Genomic DNA, 18,626 nt, shown 5'->3' with positions numbered 1-18,626 from the left:
CCCTTAGGTGGGTGGATAAGTCCAACTAGTGGCATAGTTATTGACCCGGGTTTGCCTAGTACAGTATTAGACTGTAATCTAGGGAAACCTTGCCACCTCACTTCATAAAGTGAGAAAGATAGTGGCCTGAGCAATACTGGATGAGAGATGCAGCATATGAACATCTAGCTAAGAATGTTCTAAATAGGAACCTTGCACATAAAAATAGAAGTTTCCCAATGCCTACCTCGAGGGAAGCATTGGGGACGAGTACAAGTACATCAATATAAATTACTGTAAACTAGGTTACAAAAGGGAAATGGTTATTACCTGCAGAAGTTGAAGCCAGCTTACAGAAGGACCCATGGTGCTGTACCCTAAGAGAAGGGAAGATGAAGAAAGGGAAAAAGCCAGATATACTTTAATTTATCCCAGACTTAACCCAGGTAACCAATGCCTTCAACCAACTACTACTCATCCAACAAGTAGCCCGAGTACTTTAGACCACTTGTGCAGCCACCACAGGACCAGCAGTAGTTTTGAATCTCCTGTGGGCCACATATAGTAGACAGTGTGCTGTGAAGGTAGTTCGGCGCTTCCATACAGCCGCTTGTTAAACTTGTAACATGGACATACTGATACCCGACATCATGAGCTCTGGGTCTTAAAGCCGGAGGACTTTTAGGATTGATAATTTAGTCATGAACAAGATCCTTGTAAGCCTCCTTTGACCCTTCAAGGGTTAGCGAAGCATGCTCAACCTATGCAAGCTCCCTTGAGGTCCGACCTCAATTCAATCACTCGCTTGTAAAGGAGGGCTCAATGACTGGACATGACTCCGTAGGTCCCAGTCAGGAATGAGGGTTCAATGACTGGATATGACTCCGTAGGTCCCAGTCAGGAAGGAATGGGATCCTGACAGGCTCCCTTGACCTTCCTAGGGTTGACAAAATGTTCTGTACCCTTGGCAGCGAACTAATGCCAAGACCTGAGTGGGGAAAAGTGCTCTCTTAACTTCCTATGAGTAGAGAAAGATCTAATAACGAGAAAGAATATTTCTTTCAGTTTAAAGGCAAAACCTAAGGCTCGGAGGTAGCCTTTGACACGCCAAAACCGAGAGAAGGGTTTCTTCCCAAAGGTATATCAGGAACTTTGCTTTCGCTAGAATAGAGGCATCGAGGGGAGTGATACCCCTTCCATGACACCAGTTACAAAAACACAACCACATCGCCTGGAAGACAGTCACTGAAAAGCGCCAGGTGGTGTCTAGACATCCTTTCTGCAACTCGTTGCAAAAAGCCTCTCCGAGAGAGGCGTTGCTGGACAGTTTCAAGGCGTGAAGTCGTTGCGAAGCTACGGCTTTGTGAAAGAAGTTGGCATGTGGCTATTTGAGTAGATCATATCGTGGAGGAAGTTCCCTCGGAAGCTTCGTAGGAAGCTGCAGAAGGTCCGGAAACCACTCTGAGTGATGCCATAGCGGGGCTATTAGAGCATTGATAAGTTATTGCTTATTTAGACTTGGTCGAGGACTTTCTCATCAGACAGAACGGAGGAAATGCGTACACATCTATGCTGTCCCACCGTTGTTGGAAGGCATATTGCCCGAAAGCCTTGGGGTCCGGGACTGGGGAACAGTATACAGTAGTAGGAGCCTGAAGTTCAGGGCCGTTGTGAACAGGTCCACAGTCGGGGAACCCAAAAAATTTAAGACTTTGTTGGCTACAGTGAACCCTCGTTTATCGCGGTAGATAGGTTCCAGTCGCGGCCGCGATAGGTGAAAATCCGCGAAGTAGTGACACCATATTTACCTATTTATTCAACATGTATATTCAGACTTTTAAAACCTTCCCTTGTACGTAGTACTGTTAACAAACTACCCTTTAATGTACAGAACACTCAATGCATGTACTACAGTACCCTAAACTAAAACAGGCACAAATATTAAAGGTGATTTTATATCATGCATTTCCTAAACATGCTAAAAAGCACGATAAAAAATGGCAACCAATGTTTTGTTTACATTTATCTCTGATCATAATGTAGAAACAAACTGGAGGTAGAGCTTTGCTTATTACCCAGACATATTTCCCATACTTTTCCCTTAGAACTACATCACATCTTCCTACTTTAGATATATAGATATATATATATATATATATATATATATATATATATATATATATATATATATATATATATATATATATATATATATATATATATATATATATATATATATATATGTATATATATATATATATATATATATATATATATATATATATATGTATATATATATATATATATATATATATATATATATATATATATATGTGTGTGTGTGTGTGTATATATATATATATATATATATTTATATGTATACACATATACATACCTACATATATACATAAATACATGCATACATATATATATATATATATATATATATATTACTGTATATATATGGGTTATGGAAAAAATCCGCGAAGTGGTGAATCCGCGATGGTCGAACCGCGAAGTAGCGAGGGTTCACTGTACTAAATGATTCAAAGACACTTGGAGCCCACTGAGTCGCTCTGCTCAAATTGTCTGAAAGCACATTCCTGGGATGCGAGCGGATAGGGACACCGAGCTGTCTTCTGTCTATCTGATTATTTCTACTGCTAGATGGTTCTCCAAGAGATCTATATGCTGGTGTAACTTTCTGATTCAGACCAAAGTACGGAGATGGATTGGTGCAGCATACGAGCCCCCACCTTCTTTGGATGCATCTGAAAAAGCATCAGTTCCAGAGGGGTAGGGGTACGAGAAGATTGGCCTCTCTGCGGAGGTTCTAGTCTGCCACCAACCACCTGATGTCTATCAGTTCTTTTGACCTTAGTTGCAACAGGGTGTCCAGGGAAACGTTTGTTCGATTCGACTTGGACCCACGAGGAAAGATTTTCCCCTTCCAAATACAGTATCAGAAAATGGGAAGGGCACTACACTACCTGGTCAACCAATTACCCCATAGGGTGGTCAGCAATACCCCCCGGATACCGATTGTTGTTCCCCTCCTTAAGGGCTAGCAAGTTCCCTTGAGTGGAACAAGTGGCCCCGACTCTAAGGTGAAAGTCAAGGCTCCTCGGTTTGTCACATTGGGTAAAGAGATTGCTTAGCAAGAGATGATGTCAAGATGTGCAACTAATTACACGCTTCTGCTAAGAAAGTGGGGAGTATCCTATCCTGCCACCAATCTAGTGGGGCTTGGCCGAGTAGCAATACAAATTGATAAAATAGGTAGCCAGTATTGCTATGTTATCACAGCGAATCTCCTTAGGAATCGTTTTTCGGACAACAGACTGGTCGGTTACTACCAAAATGCACCCAACCGACAAGATTGAGACATGTCTTAAATTTATTGTTGGGCTTGTAACATGAGCCAAAGCCTATCTACGGACCAGTAACACAGACTGACTGGGGGTCAGAACGAACATATGGGCATAGCACGAATTACAGTCGCGTCCAGTACTCTGTTGTAGAAGCTTTGAAAACTTTTGTAACAGATATTTCCTTCTTATAAAAGACGAAAAAGTTTGTATTTTCTCGTCTCCAATCAACAATCCACTGACCAAACCACCGATGAGCATTCTGCAGTTACCCCATTCTTTTTGCGGCCAGAGGCCCTTTAGCCAAACGATCGCCCACGCTAACACACTCGACCGGGGCAAAGCGCTCTCCAACACTTTGTCGCTCAGGTTCTAAGCCTCTACAGTATCATAGTCACACTCCAGTACCTCAGGTTCCCGTAGGGCATTATTCTTCTCGTTCACCTTTGGTCCCTTGTGAATTCGTGAAATTCATGTGAAAACACGAGAATCATGCTTTAACAGTAACATCCATCATCGGTCGTAAGGCATGGGTAGATGAACGCCTAGAACGTCCTGCCCGAGATCGTGAGCGCCCCGTTCGAGATCGTGAACACCTAGACTGTCTTCCTCTCGAACGAGAACGATGCCCTCATGATCATGAAGGCTGCCCTCGTGAACGTGAGCGTCGCCCTCGTGAACGTGAGCGTCGCCCTCGTGAAAGTGAGCGTCGCCCTCGTGAAAGTGAGCGTCGCCCTCGTGAAAGTGAGCGTCGCCCTCGTGAAAGTGAGCGTCGCCCTCGTGAAAGCGAGGGCCAGCCTCGTCTTTGTGAACGTCTAGATCATGAACGTGATGTCCAGATCTTTACCGAAAGTTTATCTCGTGATCGAGTTTGAATCTCGTGATCGTAAGCTTAGATTTCGTGATCATGAGTGTTAGCTCTGAAAAGAATGCCTTCGTGAAGAGCATCAAGATCATGAAACTGCGATCTCTTATCTCATCATTGGATTGTTGTGAACAACGTCCTGAGGATGATCGACCAGGAAGAAGTGTTAAGAGTTTCATCCCTGTATTCGACGATCAGATGAAGCGCTGAATGCCTGGAAATCTTCTACAGCTGCAGTAGGAAGGTGGTTAGCCTGAAGGCTGGAAACTTTCCTAATGTGAAAAATAAAGAGCTGTACAGTATACTAGCATGATGCCACAGGATGGCAAGAAGGCTCAACGTCGGCAGGAGACTGTTCGGAGGGAGGAATGAGAACCTCGCTAATGTCCAGGAAGAAATTGGCTACAGTCGAAGGATCCTTTTTAGACCCAAGTTGAAGGAGAAGCAGAAATTACCAAGGAAGGCCAAGCCTGCAATCCATCTGAAAGGGAGAAGGGCACTTTAGCGGCAGGAGGAGGTGGTGGTTCGCTAGGGGAAGCAACAACTCACCCAAGTCCGCGAGGCTCCCCAGGAGTTAAAAGGACTGCGCTCCAACTCATACATTCCCCGGAGGAAGACGGGCAAGGAGGAGCATCGAAAAGGGGTATAGGAAAGCACAAATGAGAAGAGGAAACTTGCGATCTCTTCGCCTCCGAGTTAGATTCGGAGTGAAAGCGATCGCGCTTAGCCTTCCTCATCCACTGGGAGGCAGACCACTCCCTATACTCCAAACAAGGAGAGTCTTGTTTGCAACGACGCCCCTTTTGCACGGTAGAATCAATGAAGAGGCAGCGCAAAACAACAATTATCCTAACGTTCATCAATATCTATGGGCTAAACCCTAAGGAGGAGAGAAAACTGCTCTCTACCAGCCAAAAAGGAAATGACTAAACCACTGTTCTGAGAGTATACTGTATACAGTACACTGAATTTTCTTAAACAACGATATATCTTATTTCATAAACTAAAAACAAATTTCTTAGAAATAATTGTTTCTTTCAAGGAAATTTAAACACAGTATAACAGCATTTGAATACACCAGATGATCTCCGTCTCTCAATCGTAGCTTATCCAATTTAGTCGGCTGGCAACTATTTTTAGTGGACACATTGTTGCACTCTACATAATTATGATTTTATAAATAATTAATTGTGCTTAAATAAAATATTAGTGTACTGTTTTAAATTTTGGGAGTACTTTTACAATCTAATATTACAGTTTCATTTTCGGTTGTGATCAGATCAGCTTATGTCTAGCTATGCACTTACAAATACAGGTAACAGAGTATTGTTTATCATCATCATCTACAATTATTGACGCAAAGGGCCTCCGTTAGATTTCACCAGTCTCTATGTTGAGCTTTCAATTCAATACTTCTCCATTCATTATCTCCCTACTTCATGCTTCATAATCCTCAGCAATGTAGGCAAGGGTCTTCCAACTCTAGTGCCTTGTGGAGCCCAGTTGAAAGTTTTGTGAGCTAATCTCTCTTGGAGAATGCAAAGAGCATGCCCAAACCATCTCCATCTACCAGTCACCATGATCTCATCCACAAATGACACTTGAGTAATCTCTTTAATAGTTTCATTTCTAATCCTGTCCAGCCATTTAACTCCCAATATTCTTCCGAGGGCTTTATTCTCAAATCTACAATATCTGTTGGATATTGTTTCATTGTCATACCACGACTTGTGTCCATACAGTAACACCGATCTCACTAAACCGAAATATAGCCTGATTTTTATATTTAATTTCAGGCGATTTGATTTTCAAATTTTACTTAACCCAGCCATTGTGTGGTTCACTTTTTTCAATCTTCATTAAACTCATATTCTAAAGATCCTGTATAACAGATCATAGTTCCTAAATAACTAAATGATTCCACCTCATTAATCCTTTCTCCTTCCCATGATATTTCATCTTCCATTACATATTCCGTTCATCATCTCTCTCTCCTCTTCATCTCAAGTCCAACTTCATGTGATATTTCACAGCATTATGGTAAGAAGGTTTTGCAAGTTCTGTGGTGTTCTGCTAATAAGGAAAGTGTCACCAGTATACTTCAGGGTCAGTTAATTTGCTGTTACAAATCCAGTCCAATCCTTCTCTACCATCCCAAACTGTTCCATGCATTACAAAATCTATGAGGAGGATAAACATAGGTGACAACAAATACTCTAGGAGTACTGCACTGTTCACTGGAAATTCATTTGATAGGACTCTACTAACTTTGCACTTACTATGCTCATGAACAGACTTAAAAAAAATTTACATATTTAAGAACCCCCTAATAACTTAGGACTTTACAAAATTGGCTGGTGCACACTATCGAAGGCTTTTCTAATAGTCCACAAATGCCATCATAAGTCGATTTCTACATTCTACACATTGCTGTACCACGTCTTAAAATCACAAATTTTAAGTACAGTAATTTGTATTTTTCCTAACAGTACTTACCTCAAACTACTTTCTTAGGAGTATCTGGGATCTCCTCCCATCCGACCAGAGTTTTGTGTAGTTTACCCTATACCCGTTTTCTATGAGGGGTAACCTCAAGCGAGTGATACGCATCCTGAGGCTAACCACGGGTCAGAGAGCATGCTTGCTCAGGTCTCGACCTCCAGTAAGTTCTTGGTAGTTTAGGTCTCTAAGAATTCCAGAAGGCACTCGGGGAAGGAAGGGCGGGCCATTACCCGAAAGTAGTTCGAGGTAAGTACTGTTAGGAAAAATACAAATTGCTTAAAATTTGTGATTTGTTCCAACACGGAGTACTTACCTCGAACTACTTTCTTAGGAGACATACTTTAGGAGGTGGGAGTGGCTTTTTAACCTTCTGAGACCGTGTTAAGATATATCCAAAGACCTAGATAGGAAGCTAGGTCCTGTTGACCCCAAGGAAAAGCAAGAAAAGAGGAAACTACACAAAAAAACTCAACTTAGTGTCTAAGTAACTCACCTCTGCAAGAAATCCTAGGAGCCATGTCCTTCCAAAGTAGGGGTCCTTGTATCCCGGCTCAGAGTCCTATCTGAGACCATTTGAAGCGAAAATAGGGGGAAGAAGAACAAGGGGGTTTAAGGAACGAACCTGTCTCTCTTGTACTTACTACCCGTGGTTATCACTGGGGCTACACCTTTAAACCGTTTGGAGCGCGGAAATGACGGTACCTATCGAGAACCCGTCCAGGAATTTTCTTGAATAGTCCTTCAAGTAGTGAGCAGTGAAGGTAGACTGGTTGGCCCAGGTGCCTGCTCTCAGGATCTGGCCCACTGCCATATTCTTCTAGAAAGCTAACGTAGTACTCAGACCCCTAATGTCGTGGGGTCTGGGTTTTCCCGGCAGGGGGATATCTGCCTTACTGTAGGCCCTGATAATCACCTGCCTCAGCCAGAAGGAGATTGTGTTCTTCGAGACTGGCTTCTTCACTAGGCCCATGGAAACAAAGAGACTTTTGATCTCGGGCCGAAGTCTGGCTGTCCTCTCTTAAATATTTTCTTACGGCCCTGACAGGGCACAGACGCAAGTCCCTCGAGTTGTCCGAGCGAGGAATTACTGGTATTGAGAACCCCTCAAACCTGGGATCCCACACAGCTGTATTCTGGGTCTTCGCAACGAAGGATGGCACGAACCTGAAAGTGAGCTCCCGCCAACCCTTCAAGTGAGCGACTTCGTAGGACAGTCCATGGATCTCCCCTACTCGTTTAGCCGAAGCTAATGCCAAAAGGAAAACTGTCTTGAGGGTGAGATCCTTGTCCACGATGTCCTTTAGGGGTTCAAAGGGAGGTTCTGACAACATCTTCAGGACCCTGGCCACATCCCACTGTGGCACTAACGGCTTGCGGGGGACACGATTGCTCGAAGCTCTTAATGAGCATCGAGAGATGTCTGGAGGTTCCCAGGTCGATGCCCTCCAGGAGGAAGACTTGACCCAGAGCAGCTTGTACTCCCTTGATGGCCGGGATGGACATGTTGACCACGTCCCCGAGATAAACTAGGAAGTCCGCTATCTCCCGGATGGAGGCCCTCAGGGGCTTGATGGTCTTAGAGGCGCACCACTTAGTAAAGGTGGCCCACTTTGCTTGGTAGACTGCTGCCGATGATCGCCTCAGGTAGCCTGACATCCTCGCTGCCGTCCCCAACAAATAGCCTTCTTTCCTCAGGAGACGCTCTGTAACCTCCACGCGTGAAGGCGGAGGGACCGAGGGTTTTCGTGAAACCTTTGGAAATGTGGTTGTCCGGAAGGGGCCAAGGTGGAAGTTGTGCCAGTTCTTTTAGATCCACGAACCATTCTCTCTCCGGCCACCAGAGCGCTACCAAAGTCATCCACAGATTGTCCGCCCTCCTTACTCTGTTGAGGACCTGTCTGAGCATCCCGAAGGGGGGAAGGCACGTCGAGGTTGTCCCAGGGATGCTGGAAGGCGTCCTCAAACGCCGCTCTTGGGTCTGGCACAGGAGAACAAAACACGGGGAGCTGTGCGTTCAACCTCGTTGCGAAGAGGTCAATCACCGGTGATCACCATTTTTGAATGATGGTTTTGGCTACTTCTGGGTGCAGAGACCATCCATTCGGAATCCACTACTTGTCCCATCCTGCTGAGGCCGTCGGCTAGGACGTTCCTTTTTCCCGGAATGAACCTTGCCGAGATTCTGATCTGTTCCACTTCGGCCCATTCCAGAAGTTCCAACGTAAGGACGCACAACTCCTTCGATCTTAGTCCTCCTTGTTTCTTTATGTAGGCCACCACCGTGGTGTTGTCGCACATCAGAGCCAAGGTATTCCCCCGGAGTAGATGGACGAACTCCAGGCACGCCCTTCGTACTGCCCGCATCTCTAGCACGTTTATGTGCTGGGCCTTCTCCTCGTCTGTCCAACTCCCTCTTGCTGACCTTCCGAGCAGATGGGCACCCCACCCCTCCTTTGATGCGTCCGTGAACAGGAGCATCTCCGGAGGGTCGGCTGCGAAGGGCATTCCCTTGAGGGTGTTCAACCTGCCGCACCACCACTCTAGAACCTCCTTCATCTCCGGGAAGACCGGGATCACCTTGTGGGGGGAGTCCCTCTGGTTCCAGCTCTCCTTCAGATTTCACTGGACCTCCCTGAGCTTCAGCCTGCCCTGGGGGACCTAGTTTCTCTAATGACACAAGGTGGCCTATCAGCCTCTGCCAGTTCTTTCGATCTCCTGGGCTGGCCCAACAGGAAGGAACGGAGGAATTGGTCTAAATTGTCTAATCTCTCCACGGAGGGGAAGGCTCTCGCTAACCGGGAGTCCAGAACCATTCCGAGGTAGGTCATCCTGGTGGAGGGTATCAACTATGACTTCTTCAGGTTGATGATGATACCAAGGACGTTGCAGAACCGTAGAAGCTTCATGCCTTGCTCCCTCAGTACTTCCTCTGAGGCAGTAAGTAACAACCAGTCGTCCAGGTACTGACTCAGGCGAATGCCCTGTTCGTGTGCCCAGGCTGAGACCTTCGTGAAGACCCTCGAGAAGACCTGAGGGGCTGTGGACAGCCCGAAGCAGAGGGTCTTGAACTGCAACATCTGGGTACCCCATTTCACCCGTAGGTACTTCCTGCTGGAGGGGTGAACTGGAATTTGGAAGTAGGCATCCTTGAGATCTACTGACACATGAAGTCCCCTTCCCTCAAGGACGCTAAGACCGACTTCGGAGTGTCCATCTTGAAGTCGGTCTTGCACACGAATTTGTTGAGGGCTGAGAGGTCTATGACCGGTCTCCAACCCCCTGTCGCTTTCTCCACCAGGAAAAGCCTGCTGTAGAACCCCGGACCAGAGTCCTTGACTGGTTCCATCGCTACTTTTGCCAGCATCGCTGAGACTTCCTCCTGCAGGGCTGTCTTTTTCAAGGGGTCCTTGGGGGCTAGCCACCCTGCCTGCTGATCTGGTATCAGAGGTGGGGGTTCCGCTAGGAAGGGTAACCTGTACCCTTCCTTCAGGACTGCCACGGTCCACGGGTCTGCTCCGTGGTCTTTCCATGCTTGCCAAGTGTGTTTGAGGCATCCCCTCACCTGAGGCTTCGGCAGGAGTAGGGGGCCTCCCTCCCTATCTCCTCCTAGAGGCACGGCCTGAACGCCCTCTTCTGGACGCTGCATACGAAGGCCTACAGGAGGATTGAGCCGAGGCTGCTCCCCTACGGGAGGGCTGAGTGGACTGTGACCAGCCCGTAGTAGGGGTGTCTCTCCTGGGCTGGCTAGGAGAAGCCCGAGGAGGTAGAGGAACAACGGAGGTAGTCCTGTGTGCGGGTCTCCTCACTGGAGGGGGTCTGGAATCGCCCTGGTCCTCGAGTTTCCCGACCCTTTCAATTGACTCCTCAGCTGCCTTCAGGGGGAAAATCGAGTCGTCCCACAGGGTTAGGCTTCTCAGGGACCTCGCTTCTCTGTCAGGAAGCCGTCTGGTGATCTTGTTGAGGACCGTGTCCCTCCTCCGTAGGACCCAGTTGGCGGCCTGCGCTAGTGACTGGTACGACAGAAACTTCAGGGCTTTGCCTCCTGAGCTAATCAGCTCCTTGAGTAAGGCCTGATTCTCTGGAACCGTGAAGTCGTACGAGGCCTCGACGCCCACTAGGGTAGAAGCTCACCAATCCAGCCAGGAGGAGACGTTCACGAGGTCCTTCGCTATCTCCTCCATCATGGTGGCTTCCGAAGGAGAAAAGCAGATTGGTGCTGTCAAGGCCCTCTCTTCCGCAGCTCCCTGTCCTAAAACGGCGAATGCAGGTTCCAGTGTATAGGTGCCTGCACGTTTGCCCTCCGGGAGGTAAAACTTGCTCTGAGACTTCAGGCCCTGTAGTAGTTTGGAGGAACTCTGGTTCTTGGGAGCCTCGGCGTGGTTGGCCACAATCTTGTCCACGTGGGCTCTACCTAGCTTCACATCCCTGGCTAACGGTAGTGCCAGGGAGGGTCTCTGGTGGACGGGGGCATCCACAAGTCTGTTGAGACTGGACCGCCAGAATTCCTCGGAGGAGGGCTCGGGCTCGTCCAGCCTGTGGTGTCTCCGGATGAGACCTATCACCCTTCGATAGGCTGACACATCCGCTGCTGAACCCTCCCCCTGGTCGTCCAGTTCCTCCGTCTGAGGTCTTCGTCCGGGGAGAAGACAAGGCCTTGGCCCTCTCTACTCCTGGGGTTCTGGCTGAATAACGGGCATAGCCGGCGAGACGGAGGCCCCCGTCCTCGGTCTATGCTTCCTCACCGAGGTCCACGTATCTGCGGGTCTGCTCGACGAGGGGAGCCGTCCTTCACGATCCTGATGGCTCAGGGATGCCTTTGAGGTCTGGACGTGGCTGCCAGACCAAAGGGGCGACTCTCTCCGCTGGGGGGATGGAGTCAGAACCTTCGCGGACTTATGCCTGTCTGCTGGGACCTGGAATGAAGACTCCCTCCGTCGGTCGAATCTACCAATGGACGAGTATCTCTCCGGAGAATGGGCTCTAGGGCGCAAACTTGAAGAGCCTGGAACTGCTGCCAACTCCAACAGTATGCTGCGAGGGATGACTGCCCACTCTTCGTCCGGGGAGCCACTTCTCCATTTTCTTCTGGGGGATCCGGAACGCCTACTCCCGTGGCGAGACCTGGAGCAGGAGCGCGAATGGGAGTGCCTCCTGCGAGACTTCTCCCGACGTCTTCTGTGTTTCCTCTGGGCTTCGTCCTCCGAGGAGCAGGAAAACGCTTCGACTGACAAACCCGACGACTTGTAAACCTGTTTAGGCGGGCCCGACTCACGAAGACGTAGGGGGGTTCCTCGATGCTCGACGGACGACTGGGCCTGTAAGAAGACGTCCGGAAACTTAGCAGATGGCGCTGGAGGGGAGCGCGGACGCTCTTCAGTAGGGGACCAGGAGCCGAAGCCCTCTTCCATTCTCAGCGGGGACCTGAAGGGCGTCTTCGGGGGTACCCACGCGAGGAGGTCTGATGTCGGCGAGTGTTCCTTCTCAGCGGTACCTTCGGCTGCAGAAAATCCTGAAAAACAAGCCCAAGAGGCTGGAGAAGAATTAGGGACATTTTTCCCCCACATAGGGTCATCAGAGGAGACGTGCCTTGCTTGCACCAGGACTCCGTCCCCCACACACACTCCTGACCCTCCCTCAGGCCCCACACTTGCCTGGAAGGTGCCATAATCCCACTATCCTGCAGATCAGACTCCTGGGGAAGGGCCACGGACCTCTTCCCCGCAACGGACTTACCTCGTCCCCTACTCTGGGTAGGGGAGGGTGGCAGGGAAGCTCAGTCCGACGAAGCAAGGGGAGAAGAGATGCTCGGCTTCTTAGGCGACTTCTTCGTTGCCTCCTTCTTCTTGGTGCCGTAACGCACCCACTGCACCTCGTTCCAGGACACGCACTCCGGACACGTGGTGGTAGGGGAACACACACTGCCCCTACACGACGAACATAAGGAGTGCGGGTCTACTTCAGGTTTCGATAGGAACGCTCCACACGATTTACCGGCCAGAGGCCCAGGACAATGGCAGGGATGCTCCACGATGCAGTAGGAAGCACCACGAGACACAAGAACGCACGGGGAAAGCAAAGGGAAAAGCACAAAGGATCCACGTGGGAACCGCGTGAGACACAGAGTCACACTGGGATTAAGGAGAGCGGCGAGATGATATCGCGACGCGACCAGAGAACTTACTGGAGGTCGAGACCTGAGCAAGCATGCTCTCTGACCCGGGGTTAGCCTCAGGGCGCATATCACTCCGCCTGAGGTTACCCCTCATAGAAAATGGGTATAGGGTAAACTACACAAAACTCTGGTCGGATGGGAGGAGATCCCAGATACTCTAAGAAAGTAGTTCGAGGTAAGTACTCAAGTGTTGGAACAAATGAAAATTTAGAGATGGGAGGAGAAATGATGGGGAGAGAGGGATGTACTTTATGAAAATTATCATAACTTATAACACATTGGTGTAATACTGTATTAGCTAAAGTATATGAATTACAGTCATATGTGTGAGTGAAAGGGGTAGCTACAACCAACCAAGCCCCCATGCTAACTAGCGGGTAAGTGGTTAACCCTTGCTAAAAGTCTTAATGGCCCATCTTTCAGCTTCGCCGAAAGCAATACCCCTATAAATAGTGTTGGTTTGTATTCCAGATATGGAACAAAATGAGACTGATTGAAATGGTATTCGCAATTTAGTCAATCAATACAGTATGCAATCCATTATGCCTCAGCCCATCAAATCTTATAGAGAAATGCCAAACTAGTCAGCCCTCGTCCAATTCTTATTGTGCATTCCAGTTACGCTAAAAATTAATGTACTGTATCATATTAACACCTCAATATAGCAGCCGTTTCTGTTGGAATTTGGTGCTTTTCGGAGCAGTTGAACTAGTGAATTCCTTCATAAAAAGCCAATGGTTTTCTGCCCGTTATCACTATAATCATTCCGAATGTATGCTTATATACACGGGAAAGTCTTCCCTCGTACATTTATTTTATTGCCTGACAAAACAGAGAATACTTATGATGAAGCTTTCATAATACAGAAAGAACTAATGGCAAATTTAAATCCCAAGGAAGTGATGATTGACTTCGAGAAAGGCCTTGGTAATACTATCAAAAAGCATTTTCCTTGTTATCAAACTGTTGGGTGCTTCTTTCATATGTGCCAGAATGTTTATCGCCGAATTTGTGATTTGGGTCTTGCGTTAGTACAATACCAACAACCACTTTTCGTTGTTAATAAAGTTTTGGACAATGGCATTCTTACCAATTGAAGTTACTAATGCATTTGAAGAACTTAGTGAAGACGGTTACTACCGATGGAATTTATTAGTTACTTTGAGTTAACATATTGATGCAATCCATGGATGTCCCCGTAGAAGAGAAGCTCCTTTATACCCTATAACATTTTGGAATACAAGAAGTCGTGTCATAAATAAATTACCTCGGACAAACAATGCGTTAGAAGGATTTCACTCAGCCTTAAATCAATCTATAGCATGCAAAAACCCCAAAATTTGGAAATTTATCGATGTCCTGAAATAAGAAGAGGCGCTAACGGAAACAGAGTCTACGTTTGCAACTAGGAGAAAAAAAAGCTAAAAAGAAACAATATGAAAAACTTGACAAATGCATTGAAAAGTTAACGGAAGAGTATGATGGCAGTAACCAGTGATTTTTTGAAAGATATTGCTCATAACCTCAAGTGTTTTAAAAAGTGTTAGACTTATTAGATTAATTTATAACTTCATTTAAATTTTTTTGATTAATTATAGTCTTAAATAAATGTTCTTTTAATAATAAACTACTGTTTAGCACCCCATAATTATATTGTAAATAAAATACTATACTTAATAAATGTTCTTTTAATAATAAATTACTGTTTAGTACCCTTTAATCATAGTGTAAACGAACAAGTTAAAGGTTTTAAGATGCAAGCACAGACGTTTGAGACCCAGTTTTCTGAGACCAAGTTCTCTGGCTACCCGATGAAACTTACTTTCAACTCTATCCAAACTTGTACAGAACAGAATAAAAACTTTTCAGAATAATTTAAATACCCTGAGTAAGTACTCAGCTGATAGATATAGAATTATTTTGAAAATCATCAAAATTGCTAAGAAATTTGTAAGTCAAACGAGCTCTGTACCCGGATACACACTCCATTTCCCATAGTTCCTAGAATTCACTTTAGCTGAAGTTTAGATTAATTCACCGGTGCTTTAGTAATGGAACACGGAACTAATTAACAGGCATGGGAATTTGTAAATCAATCAGACCCTGCTTGACCTGGGAAATTACAGTATTGTTTTCATATCCAATCAGAATTTGGAGCCTTCGTATATCGATGGACAAGACCGCCTCCATACAACACCTAGCCTAAACTTCCCTACCTAGCCTATCCTACAAGCCGTAATCTTACCTACTAAACTAAATGGGGGGCTTGCAAACCCTGTTAAACTGCTGTATTCTTAGCGATAGGGTTGAAAATAAGAGAGCTACGAGGCATGGCCTTATCTCTTACATTCACCCGGAATACAATAACAAAATAAATACGGAGCAACGGGAGCAAGCGCGGGTCGAAGACGTCAGTTCTTGGATTTCGAAACGTGAAGATGGAAACATGATACACAGAGTGATGAAGTTAAACATGATAAAGTGATTTTTTCTAAATCTTGAACTCAAAACTGGCGAGGATTATGAGCTTTACCTAACAAACAAAGAAGTTTGTCTTATTAACGTAAGACATCAATTTGTCATTTGGGGGTGAATGTAGTTTTTAGGGACAGGGCGATATCTTTCTTAATACTCGCCAAATTGTTTTTCATTATGGGGAAGATGTTCTTTACTATGATCCAATATACCATAATATGATGTTATTTTATCATTTTGAATAATATCATAATTTACCTTTACCACGGCAATATTTTCTAAGTTCAGCACCATCCGAACGCAAGTCACGGGTAGCTCCTGCTTAGTTTCCAACTTTCCCGATAGATAGAGCCCGTGTCATCCCAGTCTAAGAATCGTTCGTTTTTACAATTTAATACTGTCCTATCGATCTACATTTTTACCATTTGTAAAGTTTGTAGTTTTTAGGGACACGTCATTTATAGTGACATTTGATACTGCTAATTTCCTCCAAGCATTGTTTCCTGCCTGACTATAATAACACCCGTTTGGCGGCGCTCTGTTCGCCTATCAGCTGGTGGCGCAAGCTTGAACAGTTATCGATGTTAGGACTTATGTTTTCGCTAATCCCAACTATCTTTATTTTTAACCTCGTTAAAATTGTTAGTGCGTAGGGACACGTCCTGAAATTATGCCGAATACTAACTTGTTATATATACAACCAAAGGTTAGGTTAGCCAACATCTAGTTAAGATGTTTCGGTAGATAAAGCCAGTGTCAAACAAACCACCCAAACTAACTCTTCGTTTCCGTACGCTTGTAGGCCTACTTTTGCTGGCCGCGTGATTTCAAAATTTTAAATCCCACCCCCTCGACCCGAGATTGACCTACACACGAGGTCAACCCTTTCCAACACTAAACACCGTAATGGACAGACGTGTTCCATATAGTTTCTCTTTGAGCGATGGTGTTGAGTTTCTTGCTCATATAGATCAGCTTGATGCTTTGAAGACAAGGTTTTTAGACCTACGGGACTTTTTTTTATTTTTTATTTCGAAAAGGGATCTTAGGCAACTTTAGAGGTCTCTGTGAAGGCGCAAGAACCCGAGGATTTAAGACTTAAGCAACTACAAATATTAAGGTAATCCCGAGTAACTTTTTAATTATTACAATGTGGTTAAGATAAAATTTAGAGTGCTGCCCATAGCTATTTTTTGTGTAGGAGAGACTTACGAAGGGCAAGCCCCCGGGCTAGGGGTTGTGACCGGGGAACTACTAGGTTCGGTTAAGTTGGGTTGTGGGGTTTGTATGTTAGCGACAGTGGTTGGGGGGTCGCAGAGGGACATTAGCGCCCCCCGGTTAGGTCACGAGGAAGGTAAGGCCACTGCTTGTAGGTCAGGTTAGGAGGGGAATTTTGGGTTAGCTGTCCATTTTTCTCGCACGTTTCCGACTTTCATGCGCAGAGTGGTCCTAGTATGTAGATTGTTGGGACAAGCATTTACAAATTTAGTGAGTTTAATATTTCATTCTGATCATTCCCTTGAAAAAAGAGATTCTAGAAATTTTTTACTCGATTTTCGGCCGGTGTGACAGTCTGAACCAACCCCCGGTCTCACAATGCTCCTTTATAATCTGCGCATGCGCGAACATTACCGTTTGCCAGTGCATACGAGGTTGATGTTTTATTTTTCTGTAATTTAGCGTGCGCAGCTCAACATTACCGCTTGCCAGTACATACGAGCTTGATGTTTTATTTTCATGCGAGCGAAGCGAGCTAATGGCGAAAAAGAACCATTATACAATGTCAAGGAGAATTCTGAGACCGGGGGATCGTTCAGACCGTGACACCGGTCCAAGGCCTGTGTCGGTGAAGTGTGTCATGGAGTGAACGTACATACTTCATTGAGACAAGCGTAAACTTACAGAATTGCAAAACAGATTTCCTTTACAAAATATGATTGCTGTACCTTTGCTAGAAGTGAAGCGAGTAGCAAACAGGATAAGCTAAAAATACGGCTGGGGGTAGTAAGATGGTGTCAGCCTCACCCCCATGGCTAAGTAGGTAAGGATATGGCTCACGGATTAGGTTCGGTGGTGTTCTTGTGTAAAGGTCTTGCCAAACACAGACTCAGGTTTTGTAGTATGACGGCCACAACTTACAAACGCCTACAAAGTCTAGTCCGTCATTATATAAAGGCTTCTCGTTTTGTGAGCATAGCCTGTTTTGGATGAATTTGGAATCATGATTAATAATCAGAATTAAATTTAATTTGATCAAGAGTATTTAGGTTAACTCTCCGGGGGCAGGAGCAGAGAAATAGAGGTAAGATAAATACTGGCACCAGTATCACTAATAGCAGACGATTTAACAATCCGGTTAAATAAGAAGTAAATATCTTTAAAACAATGTTGGGAAGGTGAAATTATTTAATACAGCAGACTCAAAACACTTACTTTAAGCCAGCAGTTCTCCAGAAAGTCATTTTGCCGAAAAATTCGTAGGTTCCTTGACGTGAATGTTTATGCTCAGCTGACCGGCTGAAGATGGCGCAGATTTGTGCCGAGAAGTGTGAAATGAGCTTCTTTAGTAAATTATGCAAATACCGAGAATAAATCTAGCAATAAAATGATTTATTCAAAATACTATAACTTGTGATTTATAAGAGTTGTTATATAACGTCAGAATCAAGAAATTTCTCACTTTTTAATTTTTATATTAACGCTAATTTGTTATCGATATCGGCATACAATTGAGACAAGCTTTTTTACAGGACAGGGTGAAAACTGCTTTTATATCATTTCTAACTAAAACTAATTTACTAAACACATTATAATCATCTGTAACATTAATTATCCAACAGAGGAATAGGGATTAAATTTAGTCTCTAAACCCACATAAATGTTCTTTTGTGAAGAGACTAATTTTAATGCAACGATTTTGCAATAGACAAACCAAAGGAGGTTGTTATGAATATAAATCAATGTAAATCTATTTAAATGGAAAGGTTTTTAATAAAGTGATATATATATATATATATATATATATATATATATATATATATATATATATATATATATATATATATATATATATATATATATATAATATATTGCACTATAAAAACAATATCAATGGAATGGGGAGCATGGATATTGTTTGAATAAAAAGTATTAAGCTTCATGTAGGGAAGTTAACATATCATTCATAACATTCGGTGAAGGAGTTAATTTTTAATAACAGACTAACACCGAAATTTGTCAACTGTATTGGTTAGATCTAATATTT

At 44.9% G+C, this 18,626-nt stretch overlaps 1 long non-coding RNA gene across 3 annotated transcripts in view; it reads right to left on the bottom strand.

The window, feature by feature from the left end:
• The window catches only part of LOC137658481 (uncharacterized), a 31,090-nt gene extending 13,138 nt beyond the window's left edge, over positions 1–17,952 (bottom strand). For all 3 annotated transcript variants that reach the window (XR_011047339.1, XR_011047338.1, XR_011047337.1), the window contains exon 1: positions 17,795–17,952. This is a non-coding gene — a long non-coding RNA (uncharacterized lncRNA). The remainder of the gene's footprint in view (positions 1–17,794) is intronic.
• Positions 17,953–18,626: the final 674 nt, after the last annotated feature.

Source organism: Palaemon carinicauda, chromosome 19 (genome assembly GCF_036898095.1).
Source record: "Palaemon carinicauda isolate YSFRI2023 chromosome 19, ASM3689809v2, whole genome shotgun sequence".
In the NCBI taxonomy this organism is placed as follows: Eukaryota; Metazoa; Arthropoda; class Malacostraca; order Decapoda; family Palaemonidae; genus Palaemon; species Palaemon carinicauda.
Note: the sequence above shows the minus strand (reverse complement) of the source record. Positions and strands in the feature narration are given on the sequence as shown.